The sequence below is a fragment of the Delphinapterus leucas genome, chromosome 10 (assembly GCF_059928025.1).
Source record: "Delphinapterus leucas isolate spDelLeu-1000000601 "Yukka" chromosome 10, BTC_Dleu_Yukka2, whole genome shotgun sequence".
Classification (NCBI taxonomy): domain Eukaryota; kingdom Metazoa; phylum Chordata; class Mammalia; order Artiodactyla; family Monodontidae; genus Delphinapterus; species Delphinapterus leucas.
In genome coordinates, this window is record NC_143138.1 from 4,726,638 (window position 1) to 4,749,286 (window position 22,649).

The 22,649-nt window shown below is 50.2% G+C and overlaps 1 long non-coding RNA gene across 1 annotated transcript; it reads left to right on the forward strand.

Annotated features, from left to right (window-relative positions):
- The first annotated feature begins 13,225 nt into the window (after positions 1–13,225).
- LOC149748120 (uncharacterized) lies at positions 13,226–19,668 on the forward strand. Its single transcript, XR_016394522.1, has 2 exons — positions 13,226–18,283; positions 18,751–19,668. It is a non-coding gene; the product is annotated as an uncharacterized LOC149748120 (long non-coding RNA).
- Positions 19,669–22,649: the final 2,981 nt, after the last annotated feature.

Genomic DNA, 22,649 nt, shown 5'->3' on the forward strand with positions numbered 1-22,649 from the left:
GGTTCCCAGGGGGTTTTTAATAGTAAAAACAACCTGAATGACCGTCTATTTGAGGTAATAAGATTCCCAATACTCTCTTGATTCTGAGAATATTCAAGAGAAACTCTTCCTCCAGAGAGTTTAAATAAGAGACATTTTTAAATGACAAGAACTTTTAAGTAATACAAATAAGAACTATGTTCAAGGTTCCTCTCTGGAAATCTTTCTAGTAACAAAGAGGAGGCACTAGATGACCTGCTGAGAAGGTGCTTTGCTTTCTTGGTTTGGTTTGGACTGCGGTGCGAGGGAGGGGCTCGTTGATTTCCTTTTTTGTTTTTAATAATTCCGCATATTTACAGAAAATATGCAAGAACAGTACAAAGAACTTCCATATCTCCTTCACCCAGGTTCCCAATTTTGCCCCATTTGCTTTCTCTCTCTCTCTCTCTCTTTCATTCCCCATTACTTCTTTTCTGAACTATTTGAGAGCAAGTTGTAACCCTGATGCCCCATCATTCCTATATACTCCAGGTGTATTTTCCAGGGTATAGTTCTCAAAAACAAAGGCACTCTTCCACATAATCACAATACCATCGTCCACATCAGGAAATCGTCTCTGATCCAACACTACCGTCCAAACCAGAAACCCCATTCAGATCCCACCAACAGTCCCATCAATGTCACCTTTTTCTTTCTGGTCCAAAACCCAATCCAGGATCACGCCTTGTACTTAGTCTCCTTCAATATGAAAGTTACAAAGGCGTTCTTTGTCTCCTGTGTCCTGGACAAGCGTAAGAGCACAACCTTTCATTCTGTAGCTGACCCTCAGCTGGGCAGCCCAATCTTGTCTCAGGACCAGTCTCAGGCCACGCCCTCAGACCGGGCACCTCAGGGATGACTTCAGGCCCAGAGCACCACCACTGGGGCACACTGGGCCGACACGTCTCACCTGTGGGACTTTTACCCTTGGTCACCTGACCAGGTGACCAGCCAGCCTTCTCCACCATAAAGTCAGACCACACTCTCCATTGCTAACACAGCTTTAGGGGAGATGCTCCCAGGAGATGCTTTGTGCTCTAATCACGAGACAGCAGTGCCTTTTCTTCGTGTTTAACTGGCATCTCCTGCAGATTCCCTCTCGACCCTTCTAGCCCGGTTTGACTTGCTGTACACTTTGACGAAATGCTTCTTCTTCTGCTGAGAGAATGGAAACCCAGGATTACAGGTTCCTGGATTCCAGTCCTGTCTTAATCTCTCTGAGCCTCAGTTCCCAAATCCACGGAATGGGGCCTAAGTGGGCCCTACATGAGTTCCAAGCTTTCTCCGGCTTTGGCATCGCACAATTTAGGTTCTAGTTTTGCCTGGAGGTCCCTGCGTCCACACTGTAATTGGCTTCTTGGCAACAGTCCTTCACTTTAGTAATGCGGTGGGTAGTTTGGGGAAAGAAATGTCTCCTGAGTCCCCCAGCACAGGGGCAGAGAAAGGAAGCACGATCCTTAGCCTTCTGTGACCTCTGACCTCTCGGTGGTCGCAAACTGGAGCCTCCCCCAACCCCATCTCACTGGGCCGGCCCTTTGGGGAACGATCCCTATACTACTGGCCGTTCATGAGCATAGTTTTCACTGCAAGAGAAGAGGTTTTTATTTAATTCCCCATCTGCTTGGTAAATAAAAACAGAGACAGAAAGTAGATTAGTGATTGCTTATGGCTGGTTGGGAGGGAGGCGAGGGGACAGAAGGGTGGTAGCTCAAGAGGAATTGAAGAGGTTTCTTTTTGAAGTAATAAAAACAGCCTAAAATTGATTGTAGCGCTAGTCATACAGCTCTGTGAACACCCTAAAAACCATCGGTTTGTAAACTGTAAGTGGGTGAATTGTGTGACGCGCAAATTACCTCAGTAAAGCTATTTCACACACACACACACGACAAGGAAGCACCATCTTAAAACTCCAAATCTCTCTGTGATGATGGACACACATCACCCACACGTGTCCCCAGTGAGGTCAGCTGGGAGAGGTGCTGGGAGCGGGGAGAGCCTGCAGGTGGGGGAAGAGCTGGTGCGGGAGCCACGTGCGGGAGGAGGGCCAGAGCTCAGCAGGGCAGATGGGGCTCTACTCATAGGTCCTGAGGTCTTAACTGGTAGATGGGCAACCAGGCAACTTCACCCCAGTTAAGGTGCACAGGGATTTCTGGCAGGAGAGGACCTGGGGTCAGGCTGTCCAGCACTCAGTGCCCAGCTCAGGGACGTCACTGCCCAACACCCTCTCCCCTGCCAGCAAGAGAGGTGACCGTTCTATCGTCTGTCCTCGCCGCCAGGTGATCTCATGGCTTCAGGAGAGAGAAGCCACAAAAATTAAGTACATAGATGACAGATACGTAGGTAGATAGATGATAGATACATAGATAGATAGATAGACAGAGAGATAGATGATAGATGGGCCTTGGTTGATTCCAAGGACACTATAATGAGGTGACCATAAGGGGTCCAGGAAAAATCACGGCTATGGCACTGACCAGGGAAAAGCAAGTGTTCCGCGCTGAGCCTGTGGTGCTCCAGGACAGCCCTGTGGGCTAATGCGATACTAGAAAAGCCGAGAGATTTGCCTAAGCCCCCAGGATGGATGAGAAGCAAGGTGGGGACCCAGACCCCAACCCTGGTCTCCTGGCTCCCAGCCCAGCGTTCTGTCTTCTGAACCACACGCCCCTGGCCTTGTGTGCCATGGCCCGTCGGGGAGAAGGAAACGTGCGAGGTGTGGGGAGGAAGGTCCAGGAGGAAAGTGGACCCTTCTACAATTAGGGAAGGAAAATGTTGGTTGGGCTGAGCGTGCCTTGGGTTTGCAGAGCCTGTTTTGAAAGGATCAAGTGATTCAAACATTAGTAGCATGCTAGCGCACAGTCCAAAGGTGGGCGCACCCCACTACTCGAAGACACAGGTTTGCTGGGGCGTAAAGAATTGAAAAACGGAAAAGTAGTGAACCATGCCTGCTGTACTAACCAAGTTCCAAAAGTCTGATCAATGAGATGATTCACTCACCCACACAAGAAGGGGAAGGGACACATCTCAGGAAATTTGGAATATTGAAAAATAGTATGTGAAGAAAAGAGTTCGACACATCTCCTGGGTTCCAGACAAGACAAGGGTGATAGTCTGTTACTCGCTGGCTCAGAAGATGGACCCCTCCCTTCCTCCAACCTCCTTCCTTCTGACGGTCGTTAATTGGTGTTTCAGGCACTCAGCAAGCACTGGGCAACTCCACTTACCCCTGTGGGGCTCAGTACATAAGGAGACAGAAGAGGCCCCTCCCTTCACGGTACCATCATTCTTACCTCCTAGTCATATTTTTGTTGGGTGCTCACTACACAGTGATCATTGAAAAAAATAAAGTCATTTCTTGGGCTTCCCTGGTGGCGCAGTGGTTGAGAGTCCACCTGCCATTGCAGGGGACACGGGTTCGTGCCCCGGTCTGGGAAGATCCCACATGCCGCGGAGCGGCTGGGCCCGTAAGCCATGGCCGCTGAGCCTGCGCATCCGGAGCCTGTGCTCCGCAACGGGAGAGGCCACAGCAGTGAGAGGCCCGCGTACCGCAAAAAAAAAAAAAAAAAAAAGTCATTTCTTAATACCTACAATTTTTCACTCCAGGGGTGTTCCCAATTTCACAGGCATTTCTTCATAATATTTACAAATTCCCATTTTCCTCTGGTAAAACTGAGGTGCAACTAAATCAAATAGAAATTAAGTGATACAATTCCTGTCAATGGTAGAAATAATAATTATAATAACAGCTGCAACCATAAACACAGAAAAAAGAACCCAAGTCCAATTCAGAAATTGAACTCAAATCATTATTTAAGGAAGCAAATACTAAAGAATCTGTCTATCCCCATCCTACCTCAAGACTGTATCTTATGTCAAGTAAAACACTGTCCCATGAATTAGTCATAAAGTGGTATTGAATCTCCATAGGTAAATCATTCTAACTATAGAAAAGTGTATTTAACTACTACACTGGACCGTGTTTTTTGTTGGCGAGACCTTAACTCAACTGTAAGACCAGTCATGAAAATGGGACTCCTCTTATCCACCACATATTCTTGGATCGGGAGAAATCCTGGTTCTCAAAATGCTAACAGGTCAGGGGCAGTAATGTTCTCTGCTATGCCTGGCATAATGCTATGGAAGGCAAGCTGTCTAGGGAACAGAAGAAATTCAAAGAGATGCGGTTGGAAATTGCTCGCAAGGGGCTATTATTTTTCCAGGTTAGATGGGCCCAGAAAGAGCATTCTCTGTGCTCCCGGGGCCCCACCTGCACTTGCACGTACCTTCAGAGCAGTGGGAAGAGGCAAGAGCCTGCAGCCCTGGACAACTCAGAGACTGAGCTGGGTGGAAACGTTTTCCATTGCCTTATGGGTCATTCCGCTATGCCACCTTCTACGTAATGCACTCCTAGAGCCTCCATAGAATACGAAACTGATCTGAGCAAGCAGAGACCCAGAGGTCCTCGGGCCTTCCCTGGGCAATGCTAATGCTCTCTTCTGGAGGTGAGCCATGCATATTCTGTTATTAAGGACTCAAAAATGTGCTATAGTGAAGAAACCTGTTGGACTCTGTTTAATGCATCATTTTCAAGACTTACTTGATCGTGAAAATCTTTTTCCTCTAAAATCTATTAACATCTCTTGGAGTCTATAAAACACTGTCTGGGAAAGTCCTGATTGAGTCCGAACTCCACACTCTCCCTCTCATTTTGTACGAGGATCTCCATGAGACATACTTAGATCACAAAAGGCACACGGTAAGCGGTAACTGAGGAAATGAAAGGTTGACAAATTAACGGGTGAATGACTCAGTGGGTTTACCATAAGGTCTTACACACCCCACCCGATGGAAGCCTGGGCGGCGATGGGCCTAGAGCTTGCGGTCCTGCCTGCCTCGCATGCGTGGAGAAGGCGCAGGAGGGCCAGTGCCACGGTCACCTCTGTGTCCAGCCAGCCTGAAGGCCGCGCTGCTTGGACGCGGGCAGAAAAAGCACTGGAGTCCAGGGTTTAATGTGGGATCATGTCGCCTTAGGCTTTGTCAGGGACGGGACTAAGGGCTTGACAGCCTGGGCCATCTGGTTGGGTCCCCTCACCTATCAAAAAAGGCATCGGATGCTTGCGCAGCAGGAAAATAAAAAGGCTGTGTTTTAGGTCCACAATCCCTTATCCAGAATCCTGGAGGCAGCTGTGTTACAGAATTCCAAGATTTTCAGATTTTTAGAAAGATAATGCAGTACATCTAGCATAACTTATGTGACACCACTCGCAGGGCACCCGGGGCACTGCCCCATGTTCAATGTTAATATTTCTGCAATGAAATATGAAGGTTCATGGTAGGTGAGATAAATAAGCCCTAAGTCTTAAGTCAGTTCAGGTCAGATTTTACTGCCAAGTGGCATCAGATACACAAAACCTCTGTTGGTTTTCCCACCTTTCTGGATGTTAGGATTGTAGATGAGAGAGGGGGAGTCTTCAGTGTGCCCCTCACAGAAGGATGCGTGCTACGAAGAGAAGAGGGTGGGCAGTGACGCCATGCAATAAATCTAAGGACTTCTCTTTACGGAAAAATCCCATCTCCAGTGCACCACGGTGTTCTTACTTGTAAACAGAAATTTTCCAGTGTTTCTTTTAGGATCAACTTACTTTGGACTTTGCTTTAATGTTGTTTGCTTTGATTTGGATTCCACGAAAGGGGACTCTATCCGTTTTTGCCCTTGAAGGACTCACAAGAACTCTGGACTATTTTAACTATAACGAGGGGGGGCCTGAGAAAGTGCGGCTTTCCAAGACAAAGGGTCGAAGAACAAAGGTTTAATGACTTATCAGTAAACTTCTAAAGTCAGCAAAGCATCTACCGTTTTGGGTGAATGTAATCGCATAGCTGTGTCCAGTGACAAGGACACAGTGACTGTTTCTCTCCTTATACGAGCTTCTCTGAAGCAAATCCGGCTTTATGGCCTCGGGTTCTAACTTAGAAAGAATGGTTAAATGCAAACTATCTCCTGTCGCACTGTTCAAGGGGCCTCCAGGTTTCTTAGTCCAACAAAATCCCAACAACACAATTCTTATTTGCCTTAATAAATAAAATACGACGTACTTGGCCACAACGCTAACCAACCAGTGACAGGCGTTCCAACTTCAAAACGGTTGTAAATATTCAATCTTTAAACCGTTGGAATATCATACCAGAGGATTCTGCCTATAGACTGGCTGTAGTATATCCATTGGTGGTCAGGCAAAGTTGAAACACCAAGACTGTATCTTCTCCGCATTAGGCCATCGCTCCACTGACAGAGTAGAGATTTCACAAAACCGAAGTGCAACAGGGGCTCTAAAATAACCTTTAGCTGATGCCTTTACTTCAGGTAACACTGCACCTAACTGGTCAGACACATCATGTTCACTTCTGTTTTCAGAGCCCTCCAGACATGAGAATTCAATAGTGCCTGTAACCCATCCCTGGGTTTAAAGTCCCTGTTCACTAGTTTGTGCCAATTCAGTCCCAAATCCCAGATACTGGGCCAATTACATTCTGTCCCTGGCATCCTGGCCTCACCTGGCCACTGAGCCTCAATAACCTCGAGAAGGGAATCTGCTAAACTCACATGCAGCTGGGGATTTAGGACAATGAGTTCCTCTCCATTAATCTTTAATTCCTGCAAATGCCGAGGGTGCCAGCAGTGTTTGCGAGTGTTTCTCTCTAGATCTTCAGAAGTGAGAACCTGAGGCAGCCAGGTGGCTACAGGAAGTAATGCCAATGCTGAAGGCCACCTGCATCCAGCTCCCAGGCGGCGTTTGGTCCTAGCAGCTGGGAGGTGGCAGCGAGGGCAATCCAAGAGCCACACGCAGCCCCTTGGGCAGCCAGAGCTGCCTCGTGCCCAGGGGAGGGGGATCTGACTGAAACACTCAGTGGCCAGAGGTCCCATGGTTCCCACATACTCCAGGAGGAGCGAGAGACACCCCTGCTCTCGGGATGATGGTGACCCAATGAGGAGCTCGTATGCAAAGGATGTAAAGAGTGTGTGCTGGGTGAGGGTGGGGACGAACCCCAAGGCGGAGTCTGCCTCTCGAGGCACTGTACGGCAGGAAGCCCACTTAAAGCCTGAGCACAGGGCCTTTCACACAGTAAGTGCTTAATAAGTACAAGTGCTCTCCTGTTTCCTGGCCTGTCCCTCCAGGCACCATATTCTGGATCCCTATCAGTTGGGTTTCCCTAGTTTAAGCACCTCTCCTGAGGAATACTTGGGTAGAAATCCTTAACTCAGAACTCTGTAGTGAAAGAATTAGTTTAAAAATGATTGGCAATTTTAAAAAAGATTAAATCCCCATTTATATAACATTCTTGAAATGAAATTATAGAGCCAGAGGACAGATTAGTGGTTACCAGAGGTTAAGGACGGAGAGGATATAGTAGGTGGGAGATGTCCTTGGGGATGGAACAGTTCTGTATCTTCATTGTGGAGATGGTTACAAGAATCTACAGCAGTTTATTATGATAAAAGTTTATCATGCATTGAAGCACACACACACACACACACACACACACATGACTGCATGTGAAGCCAGTGAAATCTGAATAAGCTCCATGGATTGTACCAATGTCAACTTCCTGGTTTTGATATTATATCTAGTTCTGCAAGATGTTATCGTTGAGCAAAACCGGATAATGTGTACATGGGACCTTCTTGTGCATTGTTTTGCAACTTCCTATAAACCTATAATTATTTCATAACAAAAATTTCTTGAATGACTGAATCCACATGAGTGAATTATATATGCAATTTGCTGAACGGTTAAGGGAAGCATAAACAGATGCACAGACAAACTCCAAATAATACGCACTGCTTTGTTCTCATACTAACTTTTCACATACCCCTAACTAAAGGATTGGGAAAACGCTTATCCAGGTCTCCTGCTTTACAGCGCACTACATATAGTGGTGGCTAGGAAGAGTGCCTTCCAGAGTTGTGCAGTACACAACCTGTGCAACCTTGCCTTTAGCTAAGAACTGCAAAGAGATGTATCACAGTCACAGATTCTTTTCTTCCATCATCGTGGTTTCATGATCTATTTCTGATCTCAAACTGCTCCACCTTCCAAGCCAGATTGGATTGGAATAATCACATTTTTGTACCAGCACTGATGTTCTGATTACAGAGAATTCTCAGTCTACACTTGCTCAAATGTCAGGCCTAAAAATAGAGTCTGTATTCACGTATTTGATAAATTTTCTGTTGAGGTAGAAAGACTGATTTCAGTCTCGCTGTTACTCCAGCCATGGTGAACCGTAATTCACACAGATACTCCCGCAATGCTGTAGTTTAAGGCACTTCCTGCTGCTCTACTTGTTACTCTGCAAAATGCTTTCTACCTAGAAAAGGCTTCTCTGTAGCTCTGGTATATCTAATTCCCTAACTCGCCGGCAAAAAGAGGGCTCCCAGAGCGAAAGCCACATGAACCAAGACTCCCCACTATGCACATGTGGATGCTGTATTTCTTTACAGGTTGGACCATCTGCCGTGACTGGTGTTGGGCTTGTATTGTTCATTCATTTCAATGTATTGACATGCAGGCCAGTCACAATTATGTGGTTCCCAGCAGGGCTGGTCCCCAGATGAGCCCCACACAGACTCGGTGATGGGAACAGATGGAGGCAGGTGAGTAATGGCCAGGGGTGAGGAACTGGTGGCAAGGGTGGTGCTGGGAAGAGGGCCAAACTGGTGAGGTGGTGCCTGCGCCAGTGACTCACGGGCTCCCCTTTGTCAGGAGGGGCGGGGCAGAGGTAGAGCTTGCCCAGGGCATGGAACCCACACCCAGCACAGCTTCTTTCCTGATCTGCTCCCCCCCGCCCCCGATTTCCCATCAGACACAGGTGCAAGGGATGCACAGAGGCTGCTTCCTGAGCAGTGAGTTGGGGCAAAGCCAACAGGTGATCTCAGGGTTTGGTGCTCTCCCCAGGCTCCTGAAAGGAGACTAGCCATGAAGGAGGCGTGAACTAGCAGGGGCGAGGCGGGGTGGTCTGCAAGCTCCAGAATCCAGATGTTTTCCTGGAGCAACTTTGATCTACACTCACGCACTATCTCACACTCACACACCCGGATTACCAATCACCAGCTCCCTCCACTGTCAGCCCTACTCCTTGATGGGGCCTGGGGCAGATAAGTTTACTGGGGGGGGGGGAGGGGGGGGCTAAAATATTCACCTTTCCCAGCCTTTAGGGGAGAAAATAAAATAGGAAGGGTGAGAAGCTGGCTGAAAAAGAAGACTCTGCTTGGACTCCACCGACCTGGCCTTGTAGGCAGAGAAAAGGCAACATAATTTTAAAAAAAGAAGGAGGAAAGGAAGGAAGGAGGGAGGAAGGGAGGGAGGGAGGAAAAGAAAGGAAGGGGAAGCTCCTCTCCTCCTTAACCATCCGACAAATTTGAATCCCAGCTACATCACTTACTAGCTGTGTGACCTTGGGTAAGTTTCGTTACTCCTCTGTGCCTTTACTCTCCTCATTTGTAAAATGGAGACGATGATGACGATGATGATACTGACCTCCTAGGATTCGGGACGCAGGAACGGGTTAAATGTGGGAAAGCAAATAGAAACGCCTGGCACAGAGGAAGGCCTAGTACACTGAGACAGCTCTTACAGCCTCTGGTCAGAAACCTCTTCCACTCCCAGCCCTGCAGAGATTGTTTCTCTGCCTCTTGCTGCGTCCAGCCCCGTTGTCAAAGCATCATCCTGGCATCTCCTTCCCACTAGAGAGCCCTGCCTCACGACTGGACTTTGGAGGATGATGGGCTTGGAGGAAAGCCTCACTCCCCACATCCTGGCTTGGCCGGTGCACTGACCTCCCTCTGCCTGTCTTCCTCACCTGCGCCCAGGTGTGCCCCGCAGCTCAGTCCCAGCCCCCAGGACATGGGTGAAGGGTGGCAATGCCGCCCGGCAGGAACTCAGCTCTTGGGTGCTCCCTCTGCTGCACTGGAGTCCCCAGCTTTGCTGTCCCTTCCCCTTCTTCTGCCCCCCACATCGTGTTAGGGGGACAATGAGAGTGGTCACTGAATGGGCATTCGTTGGCTTCCCAGCTCTGGGCTAAGAATGTCTCTCCCTGTCATCCTCAAATAACCCCAGGATGTGGGGTCTGCTCTCTACCCCCGGGGCCCCTCTCTGTCTTTCCCAAGTTACTGTGAAGATCAAAAGCAATAGATGTGCCTATATGGGGAAAGAATGTAAAAAAAAAAAAAAAGAGTGGATATATGTATATGTATAACTGATTCACTTTGCTGTACACCTGAAACTAACACAACTTTGTAAATCAACTATACTCCAATAAAAATTTAAAAAATAAAAAACAATAGATGTGCCAGAGGAGGGAGAGACGGACGAGCATTTAATGGGGTGCCCAACCCCCCAGGTTTGCCAGACACTAAGGGCTTTCCCAGGACACTTTCATTGCTAAGCCCGGGAGAGTCCCTGGCAAACTGGGACAGCTGGTCACTCCAACAGTCCAGTCATCCATATCATCCAGGATCCCAGAAGACACCTGTTTCTGCTGTAGCAGTGGCTCTGAAACTAAAGGGACCGTTTTTGAAAGGTACTTAACTTCTCTGATCCTCAGTTTCCTCATCTGTAAAATGGGGAAACACCTCCTCATGAGACCATCGTCAAGAAGAAAAGGTATCAAACACATTAAGCCCCTTGAACAGTGCCTGTTGCACCGTGAGCCTCTTACAGGTGTCAGCATCAAGCCCTGGAGAGGCTCCAGGCTCCTCACATCAGCCTGGGATGCAGCCCTGTCCACAACCAGCACCAACCCCGGCCGCTCGCTGACTGCCCGAACTCCAGCTGCCTCGCCTGTCCACTTGCTTCCGTAGGGAGGTAAATAAGTGACATGACCTTGCCTTCCAGGGCCAGGCCCTCAGGAGACACAGGTCCCCTCCCCTCTCCACATGCACCTTTCCCCAGTCTTAGGGAAGAAGGAAAAGAGGAAAGAGTGGGCTGGCTCAAAATGAAGACTTTGCCCGGACTCTACCGACCAGGCCTCGTGGATAAAGGCGGCATCATTGTTTTTTTTAAAGGAAGAGATCGGAACCTAAGACTCATGCTGGCTGGAAAACCCCAGTCCCTCCTGTCCTTCACCACCAGACAAGGAAGTCTTGGCTGAACAATGGTGGAAGGGACTTTGCTGGGTCAGGCAAAGAAGAGAGGTGACAGAAGTGCACAGCCTCAGCCCAGTGTCCGAGACGCTGGGTGCCCAGGCCACCTGGCCCCACCAGCGCTGTCTGCAGGGCTGGGGCGAGGTGAGGCAGGCTCTGCCCTTGGTTTGCAGAGGGCCAGCAGCCCCGCGCCTCCGTAGGGCACCCCGTCCCACTTAGCACGACCTCTGAGCCTGGCTGGGTCTGGGGCAAACTCCACGCCACGCCCGGACGCCGGCGTCCCCACCCCTGAGCTGAGGGTGTATTTCTCTCTCCCCCTTCCAGGCCTTGGCTGTCTGGCTCCACCAAGGGGGAACCGCTCTGGCTGTGGTCTCCAAGGCCTTTATGTGAAGGTCAGTGGTTCAGATGTTGCTATTTTTTAACAAGTATTAAATGCCAATGGCATCTGAGCCCATGGGGAAAGCAGAGGTGGACAGAGTGGGCGGGCACGGCTCTGTGCAGATAAACAAATGCGTGGCATTCCAGAGCTCTGAGGGAAGGCGCCCCTCCAAGCCCTCGGCCGGGAGTGGCCTCGTCCACATTCTCACCTTCAGGGACGTTCTCAGAAATTTCCACTCCAGCGCGCAGCGACAGGGCAAGCCAGAGCCTGAGGACTCCTTGGCTGTCTCTGCGGTTCAGCCACCAACCCCAGCGCTGCTGGCCACGCCCCAGATGACTTGCTTGGCTGCCCAAGCTCTGCGGGCTCCTTCGGTGCATGTGCTCAATAATAAAAGAACATGCAAATCAAAACTACAGTGAGATATCATCTCACACCGGTCAGAATGGCCATCATCAAAAAATCTAGAAACAATAAATGCTGGAGAGGGTGTGGAGAAAAGGGAACCCTCTCGCACTGTTGGTGGGAATGTAAATTGATACAGCCACTATGGAGAACAGTATGGAGGTTCCTTAAAAAACTACAAATAGAACTACCACAGGACCCAGCAATCCCACTACTGAGCATATACCCTGAGAAAACCATAATTCAAAAAGAGTCATGTACCACAATGCTCACTGCAGCTCTATTTACAATAGCCAGGACATGGAAGCAACCTAAGTGTCCATCGACAGATGAATGGATAAAGAAGATGTGGCACATATATACAATGGAATATTACTCAGCCATAAAAAGAAATGAAATTGAGTTATTTGTAGTGAGGTGGATGGACCTAGAGTCTGTCATACAGAGTGAAGTAAGTCAGACAGAGAAAAACAAATACCGTATGCTAACACATATATATGGAAATCTAAAAAAAAAAAAAAAGGTTCTGAGGAACCTAGGGGCAGGACGGGAATAAAGATGCAGACATAGAGAATGGACTTGAGGACACAGGGAGGGGTAAGGGTAAGCTGGGACAAAGTGAGAGAGTGGCATGGACACATATCCACTACCAAATGTAAAATGGATAGCTAGTGGGAAGCAGCCGCATAGCACAGGGAGATCAGCTCGGTGCTTTGTGGCCACCTAGAGGGGTGGGATAGGGAGGGTGGGAGGGAGACACAAGAGGGAGGGGATATGGGGACATATGTATATGTATAGCTGATTCACTTTGTTATAAAGCAGAAACTAACACACCATTGTAAAGCAATTATACTCCAATAAAGATGTTAAAAAAAAAAAAAGAACAGCTGGAGGCAGGGAACGGCCAAGGGTGTTCTTCCCAGGCGCCCTAGGCTGGTGCTCCACCTGTCCCTCCCCCAGGGTGATGGGGGTGAAGATTTAGTTTGAGCCAGAAGGGAAAGCCATCACTTTTCGAAGGGGTCTGGGGCTACAGCGGGCGGGGCCGGCAGCAGAGCTAGGGGTGCAGGGACCAGGCTCAGGGATAGAGTCCATGAATCTTCCAGCTCACCTCCTTGGGTGCAAGGGAAACACGTGAGGCCAGGGCAGGTCTCGGAGCTGACAGCCCCTGAGCTTCCCAGTGTGTGGACTCTATAGCTCTGAGTTCAAGCCCTGCTCTATCCCAACTTGGCACAATTCATTTCCCCTCTGGACTTCCGTTTCTTCATCTGGAAAATACAGGGCTGGGGTGGGATAGCTTGCAAAGGTCCTTCGAGCTCCCCGATTCAGCAGTGTGAGCGGAGTCTAGCCACGCATGCCCCCCGAAGGAGCAGTGGGCCCCCTTTCTGGCGGGGGACCAATGCGGAGGATGACATGTGATGAGAGGCTGTGTGCAGGATCCTCCCGTGAGAAATGCTCATCCACATCTCCCGTCTCATTACTCACTCGCGTGGCCTTGCCAGATCTTCTGGGTTTGGCACCGGCGGCCTCCACCCACCAGCACACATCCTCGTTCAGTTTCCAGTGACTCACAGCCCTGGGGACAGGGTGCCCCGGAGCACAGCTGCAAGTCAGTGCCTATCGCCCCTTCCCCAGGAGCCATGGCTGGGAGCTGCCTGCCGGGATGTCAGCTGTTCCTGAGCCCAAGATGCTCCTTGAGTTACAAAACGGAGAGGACATGGAAATTGAAACAGGAGGAGCAGCGAGCAGGGCCAGAGGGCTCCCGGGGCAGCTATGGAGAGACAGCCCAGCCAGAGGGAGCACATTATTTCCTGGTTCTCTCGGGGAGACATATACGGTTAGGAAAAGAACATCTTCACATCACAAGACACAGCAACCCTGCTTTTTCGTGGCTCCCCAAGGCACCACCACACTTGCTCAAGGCGGTTGCCACGCTTGCACATCAGCAACACGGTTCTTCTTCCCAAGCGCTTCACAGGATGTGGGGTGCAGAGGCACGGCGTTCCATGTGGCCCCAGGGAGGCAGGTGCCCCAGGGAACGGGAGGGTCTTCCCCAGGGCCACCCAGCCCGGCCACTCAGCGAGCAGCTGGCATTCCCAGAGCCTGTGCCCAGGGAAGAGATTAGAGCAGCCAGGGCCCAAGGATATTCTCAGAAACAAAGGCAATTAGTGCCCCTTCCCCAGCCTCACCACCAAAAGCCCAAAGCATTCCCCCCACTTCGCAAACTATCAGCCTGGACCTCGGGGAGGAGAAGGGCTGGGGACGAGGCTGCATGGGGGAGGTGGGGATGGCTGGCCGATCGGAAGTGATGCCACGTGGCCACAGCTAAGACACCCCTCTGCTGTGGAGTCCTGGGGCGTAAATGCCGTGTCAGTGGCCAGGCTGGGGAGTGGGTTTCACCAGGTTGGATGGAGTGGCTGCTTTCCTGGAAACCAGGCTTCTGGTTGCTAGGGCTGGTAAGGCAGGCGGGGAAATGCTGCCCCTGGCGTTCACGGGAAAACGTTTTGACACTGAAGAAGAGTTAACATGTTAACCCTTGAGAAAAACACAGAGCCATCCTGGCTTAGTGGCTGCAGCTACCAAGCCCTGCAGAGACTCGGATTACCCACTCGGGGTGCCGTGGGCCAAGGAATCCTAAGGGGCATGCTCCAGAGACTGCAGGACGGAAATCCCCAAAAGGACACACCACCTAATGTGGCACCAGTGCACCCTGTCTTGCCCCAGGGTCCCCAAGGATCCGGCCTCCACTCTGCATGGCTGTGGCCGTTGCACCACATGGCAGCCAGCTGCCCTGGGAAAAGACTCCAAGCCCCGTCAGCCGGGCACTGGGTATGTGCAGATGTGGCAGCACCCAAGGCTGCTGCTAATGAGGGAAGGGTAGCCCAGGGCAATTAGGGGCGATCTGCAGCCAGGCTCAGGAAGACCCTAACTGGGACACGGTCTGCACCGGCCAATGTGACCAGAAGGGCAGCGGCCTTGGAACCTCACTGTTTGCAATTCTCTGCTGGGGGGTGGGGTCACGGGGCATCCTGCAAAAGGAAATGGTTTTGGTGACTCAGGAAATAAAGTCCTTTGGCCAAGAGCCAGGGCCAGCCTGACTTATACTGACTTCTGCCCTATAACAAGCAGCATTGTAAGTAGGTTCCTTTACATTTCTCCAATCCACTTGAGTACGACTCCCCTGGGACGTGCAGAGCTCGGGCCCTCGATTGGGAGACCCGAATGCCCACCATCTTCTGCCTGTTCCAGGACAGCTCTGCACCGTCCCACGCAACGAATGATTTTAGTTTTTCTCTGATACCACCTATAGGTATGAGCAAGCTCTCAGCAGAGGATGTGAGCGAGCCCTGAGCTCAGGGCTCATCCTAAGGGGCTCATTCTGGATGGCGAGATCCAGAAGCCACTGTGGGTGGAGTCACCCCCGCCCCATGCCCCTGACCAACGGTCCTGCCCCGTAAGTTGTCCTGGGAACCCTGATGCACAGTTCATTTCCCCTCTGCAGCATCTACTTCTGCTCCAACCATGGAAGTGAAAGCCAGTGGGCCCCCACTACTTCTCTGTGATTCTCCAATCACCACCGATGGTCCCCAGAGAATTGATCACGCTGCAGAGGAGCGTGGGAATAACGGAGAGGGGAGAGAGAAAAGGAGGGTCTGAAGAGACGGGACAGAAAGTGGGGACGGAGAGGTGAGGCAGAGGGGCGGCCACTGGACAGGAGCCCATCGGGACTCATGTAGGCAACGATGGAAAAGACAAAGTCGGATAAATCTCAATTTTAAAAAAAGATTTAGAAGAAAGTGGGAAAAGACTGAAAAGTTGAAGGGGAAAAATTTTGGTCAGTTGGAAACAAGGTAAAACAGACAGTCCTCAACCTAGGATGGTTCATTAACGATTTTTCGACTTGGTGCAAAATCAATATGAATTCAATAGAAGCCGTACTCTGATTTTTGAATTTTGATCTTTTCTCCAATCCTAAATGGTCACAATTCCTTCTTTGCTGCCTAGGGCCATTTTTTTAATCCTATCTACTTCCTAGGCAAAGGTTTTATTGAAATTTGGCTGGTAAGCATCGATTTTTCCTAATGTGGATTGGCTGTTATTAGAAATCAATCACAAGTTATATTGCACTTTAGGGACTTCCCTGGCAGCCCAGTGCTTAAGACTCCGCGCTTCCACCGCAGGGGTTGCGGGTTCGATGCCTGTTCCGGGAACTAAGATCCCCCAAGCCACATGCCGCTCACAGCGCGGCCAAAAAATAAGTTATTACACTTTATACTTTTAACAAATGGCTTCAAAACCCATTGAGATTTCTCATTTGAGAAAAAAAGGGGCAAAATAAAAATTCTTTTTCCATACTTTTAAAGAATGCAGGGATGAGGTTTTATATTTAACACACGTCATTTCCAGCCAAAAGAAAAAAGGAAGGAGGGAGAGAGAGAAAGGGAAAAGAGAAGAAAATGGCAAGCACTGGAAATAGTCTCAAAGACCTGTTTTTAACATGCTTTCTCCACAACATTTGAAAGTCAATTATTCTTTCACTCATTGTTAAAGTGTCCCTTTTACTCTGAAAGTACATATTAGAATGTTCTTTATTTTCTACACAGCTTATGACTGAGAGCCACTTAACCAGACACAAAAAGTCAGAAATTCTGGAACCTGTGTCTTTAGGATCAACAGCCAGCTCTTTGCCTTGAGCAAACCTCTTTGGAATAAATACCTTGCATCCACTTCTCATTTCATTAAAAGTGTCATAAAGACGCTGCTTCTTAGAAGCCAGTCTTATAAGCACGTAGCCGCGTGGATGTTTGGCAGCAAACGTGAACGCAAATGTCACCGCCAGCCTCTCGAGTTGTGGCACTCAGCACTCCCCACAGGTGCCTGGGGTCCCGTGTGCAGCCGTGACAGCTCACAGACCCAGTGAGGCTACCCGTGTTAATCCATGTATTTCATATCAATCGATCCTAATGTACTCCATCATTTGGGTTTAAAATACATATAAATAGAAGTTCTAAAGTTGTTCACCCATGACACCCTCAGGGGACCGTGCCCACCCTTTGGAAACCACATGCACAGGGGAGCAGCACGGGGAAGTAGGGGCAAGTGGGCTCCAGAGAGCCTCCTGACCATCCCCCCCAGGCCCCTCTCTCTGTCTCCCTCCCCCTTCCCTCTCCCTCTCCCACTCCCATGGGAGGATACAGCAAGAAAGTGGCTGCCTACACACCAAGTAAGAGGGTCATGACCAGACCATGGATCAGCAGTACCTTGATCTTGGACTTCCAGCCTCAGAACTGTGAGAAATGACTGTCTGTTGCTGAAGCCCCCCCGTCTATGGTACGTGTGTTACAGATGTCCAAATAAGACCGCCCACTTGCCAAGGTCGGTTAGAAAGGCCAGGGTTCGACAATATTCACACCCTACCACCCTGTAGCACATGGTAATCCCAGGGGTCACCTGCTTCACAAAAACGGGAAAGAACCCTTTCTTCAAAGCTGAATGTCACAATTCTGTCTCTGCTGCCCAGGGCCACTGCCAGGGGCGGATGCTCTGTCTCTGGGCAGGCCGCAAAGATGCCCCTCACAGCTTTCTCCTCCTTTGCCAGTGTTCCCAGTGCCACAGGGCCTGGTGGCCAAACTCACTGTCACGTCCACCCCACGTCCTCACGAGTGTGGTGAAGGAACGGAACACACTGGCCCAGGACCCATGAATCCTGGCCGTTCTCTGCCCGGTGTATCTACGGCCTCCAGCATACAGCCCGCACCTCTCCAGGGGATCCAGACTCTTGCCCCTGCACGATCTCGGGACATGAGAGGGGATCTGCCTTCGGGTACCAAAAGAGCAGAGAACACAGCTCCTCAAGAGAGGGCTGCTGGGTTTTCCCTGCGGAAAAGAAGAAACCACCCTTCCTTTGCCACCGTGTCCCCTGAGGAGGGAGAGAAAGTAATATAAAATGAAACACCGCCATTCCACAGCTGAGATGGCAACAGCCCTGTAAACACAATTCGTGTTTCAGAAGAATTACTTGGGACGTACAGTGTGCATTTGTTGATGTTCTGGCTTCGAGAAAAAGAAAGCAACTCATCCTAGCTTCAACACAAAGTGGGCATTTTTCTTAAGAAAACGGGTACCTTGTCAAATATATGGAGCCAGCCTTCTGAAAAGACTCGGACCAGAATCTGGGAGGCCGCCAAAGCCACAGCGGGAATTCTGTGTCCCACACCAACACTTTGCACTGCACACCTGCTTCATCTGCTCTCTGCAGACTAACTGAGCTGCCTCTGCTCCCCAGGATACACAGCAGAAGGTGTCGGAGCTCCCAAGTGCGTGCTTCAGCCCCCACCTGGGGAAAGGTCAGTCTCTCAGTCTCTCTCCCTCTCTCTCCTCCACTCCCCTCCCCCAACCCATCCATCCCAACCAGGGGAAGGGATTCTGACGGGCCCAGCTGGTCTCTCTCCCTGGTCCATCAGGTGGCCAGGAGGACAGGACAGGCTTATGTGGCACAGACATGGCACCAAGAGCCCAAACTTAGAGCTTAAAAGGGCGGTGAGGAGGGGTGGGGGGAAGCTAAGGATGGCATCTTGCTGGGATCCCCCAGAAGCTGTGCTGAGATAAGGATTACAGTGCAAGGAGGCTACCTGGGAGGCGGAAGCAGCGCCCGGAGCACAGCCAAGTGTCTGAGGTCCAAAGGGCGAGGCTGGGCCCTGGCAACCTCTGCTACAGCCGTGGTTGTGCAGGAGGGGACGTCATGGGGACCAACCCAACCCCCCTTGGCAACCATGGCTTTGCTGCTTCCTAACACGTTTGTCTTTGTCATCAGAAGGAAGAAAACGGGGCCTCTGAGGAGCCACCAAAGGACGCCCCAGGGCTGTGCCACATGGGGACACGGGGAACAAGAGGTGCCATCAGAACAGGAGAGGCACTGAAGGCCTTCACACGACGGCGTGAAGTTATTAAACAAAAGGGAAACCCTCCAGACTAACTCCACTGAACCGCGGTCATTCAACGGGACAAAACCTCAACACACACGTCAGTGCTCTGTGAGGCTCATGCACGTGCGCATACACGTAGGGTGCGTGTGTGTGTGTGTGTGTGTGTGTGTGTGTCTTATAGTTAATGCAGCTTTTTTGTTTTCTGACTGCCTTACACTGTAGAGGATTTCACATGGGGTTCCAAAGTTCTGGTTCTCCATGGAAATATATCAATGATTCCACAAAAACAAGTATCTTCTGACAATCAGTGATGATTTAACCCACCTGGGCATCTTTCATTGCAGGGCTTTTGTCCACTTTACATTTTTGCGCTCAGTGTAAAGTTTCCACTGAAGCAGGTGACAGAGTGGATTTGTTACAGCTGCCAATTTTAAGGGGGAACAGGGGGAGGAGAAATCAAGTAGCCCCAGGAAGGTTTATGGTTCAACTGCTCTTTTCATTTTCCTGGAGGAGGCATTTCGGGACTGTATCACTTTTCTCAGGTGGTGAGAAAACCAGCAGTATTGGCTTTTTTTTTTTTTTTTTTTTTTTTTGTCACACCGCACAGCATGCGGGATCTTAGTTCCCCAACCAGGGATGGAACCCACGCCCCCTTCAGGGGAAGCGCGGGGTCTTAACCCCTGGACCTCCAGGAAAGTCCCAGTATTGGCATGAAGATAATGATAGCAGGAAAACAACTTGACGTTTCTTTTTCATTTAGTTGCATCAAATATTAACAATATAGTAATGGTTAAATAATGATTAAATACTCTACACGTGTGTAGTGAGTAAGTACTCTGGGTGTGAGCTAAAGAATTTACCTGGCACAGAGAGCCCAAGGTAACACAGATAAAACATGCTGATGGAGCCCTGACCTGAACGCAAAGAAGGCCTGGCCCCAGAAGCTGTGGCCTTAACCACTGCACTGCACTGCTTGCAACTGCCATACCTCCTGAGGCTTTCCTACAGCTTCATCTTTGGTAGATATCAGACGCAGAACGTTTACTACTTCAAAATCGGAAACTTTAAAAGCATGGTCTTCTCGAATCATAGAATTTCAGAGTCCACAGAAATACCAAACTGAGCTCACTCGATATAACTGCCACTGGTGAGAAAACCGTGGTCTGGATGTGTGCGCGACAGCGCCTCTGGAGGTCAGCTTTTCGTGAACGGAAGCAGGGTCGGGCAGAGCAAAGCTCACCCACCAAACGGGGGCTGGAAGGGGTTGGTAGACTTTCGGCATTGGACTGATGGGAAGCGTCAGCTCCTCAGAGAGCTCTCCAACTGCAGTACAAGCACAGTGGGTTGCTTAGAGGCTCTCCTAATTAGCTGCACAAACCTCCCCTAACTTCCCCTAAAAGGCAAATGTCTAGACTGTGGGATCATCTCGGCATCACCTCCTTTCCCCTCCCCCTGCGACCCCATCAGTCTTAGTCAGTCAATCAAGATGTGCTGCCCTGGCTGAGGGAGGCCACCTGGGCCGGGCCGGGCCAGGCCCGAGGACCCTCTCTCCTATGAACACTGCAGAAGCTTGGGAAGCTGCACAGCTGCAGAAGCTTGGGGACTGACCAAAGCTGGAAATGAGGGCTCAGCGATATGGCTGCTCTCTTCCTGCCTGGAGCTCAGCCCTGGAGATGCCACAGGGAGCTGGGAGGTCTGAGAAACTGACATGAAATCGGTGAGAAGCCCTTGGTCAGGTTCAAAAGAAGGAGAGACAGATGGGTGCACAGCACCACAGGCAGAAGGTGGCTGGGTGCACGGATGGGCAAGTAAGTGTTCTTATTTACACTTCCTTCCACCCCTCCCCTGCCCCTACGTGTACCACTGCTCACATGGGGAGAAAAAACCCAGCTAACCCAGGCCTGGCTGCAGACAACAGGGTTCCAGACACTACATCAAAAATGACAGCAGAGGGGCTTCCCTGGTGGCGCAGTGGTTGAGAATCTGCCTGCTAATGCAGGGGACACGGGTTCGAGCCCTGGTCTGGGAGGATCCCACATGCCGCGGAGCAACTAGGCCCGTGAGCCACAACTACTGAGCCTGCGCGTCTGGAGCCTGTGCTCCACAACAAGAGAGGCCGCGATAGTGAGAGGCCCGCGCACCGCGATGAAGAGTGGCCCCCGCTTGCCACAACTAGAGAAAGCCCGTGCACAGAAACAGAAGCCCAACACAGCAAAAATAAATTAATTAAAACTCCTACCCCCAACATCTTCAAAAAAAAAAAAGGCAAGCATCAGTACACTGTCATGTAAAGCCAATTACATAAATTTTAAATACACACAGACACATATTCCAAAGACTGTGTATGTTATATACACGTATATACCTATGAGTCCAGAACACAAATCGAGCACATTTACGGTAGTTGTCTGTGGGGAGGAGAGTGGGACTCACAGATCAAATAAGGAAAATTACATAAATTTTAAATACGCACAGACACATATTCTAAAGACTGTGTATGTTATATACACGTATATACCTATGAGTCCAGAACACAAATCAAGCACATTTACGGTAGTTGTCTGTGGGGAGGAGAGTGGGACTCACAGATCAAATAAGGAAAATGTATTAAAAAAGCAAGACGGGTCTTGCCCAGACCGGTGGGGTCCGGTGCCTCAAGACAGACTAGGCTCGAGTCTAATCTCTGCATCTATCTGAGCTTAGAAAAAAACCCCAAATTTCTTACTTTCAAAGCCAAGTTGATTCATTCCTGCAGCAGCATTCAGACAAGACATTACTCCCTTCTACCCAGACTGCCTAACCCTGCCTGGGTTTCTGTCCCTCAAAAGGTGTGGCTAGGGCTTCCCTGGTGGCGCAGTGGTTGGGAGTCCACCTGCCAATGCGGGGGACACAGGTTCGTGCCCCGGTCCGGGAAGATCCCACGTGCCGCGGAGCAGCTGGGCCCGTGAGCCATGGCCGCTGGGCCTGCGCGTCCGGAGCCTGTGCTCTGCAACGGGAGAGGCCGCAGCAGTGAGAGGCCCTTGTACCGCAAAAAAAAAAAAAAAAAAAGGTGTGGCTATCCCTATATCCATCAATTCTGGGAGCTCCCCATATCTTTCCAATAATACCTATTTTTCTCCATTAAGGCGGCAGAATCAGCTTCCGTTCCCTGCCACCAAAGACCCCAATACGTCCTCAATGAGCACGTCCTTGGGGGAGGGCGGAGAACCCGCTCGGTGAACAGACTTCTAGGCTGAGAGATTCAGTGGCCACTCACTTCTGCGTCCTGTGTCTAATGCCCCCAGGGCCATGGCCTATGAGGGAGAGGCAAGAACATATAGGTCGTGCTTCAGGGGATGTTCACATCCTCCACACCTAGCAGGGTGCCTGCACACGGTAAGGTTGATAAATCCCTTGTGAATTGATGACTTCATGGATAAAAAACAAATAAGCGAGTTTACAGTGGCTGCTGTTGTCAACTGGCTGTTTTACAGAGTCTCATTTCCACCCCGCAGCTGTTGTTGTGTTAGAAACCTTGGCATAACTGCAGGCCTTTGGTGAATATCTTTGCTGGACCAGATCACTGTGGACTGGCTACCTTCAGGGTCAGCTTCGTGGGCGACTGTCCTGTGCAGTCACGCAGGTCCCACACGCTCAGAGGTCTCTGCACTTATTAACACTCCGCCTTCACCACCTGGAAATTCCTTTCTAACTTTTCAACGAAGGGGCCCACATTTTCACTGTGCACTGGATCCTGGCCAGCGCCAGCCTCAATCATGCAGCACACACCTACCTGCAAATGGGAAAT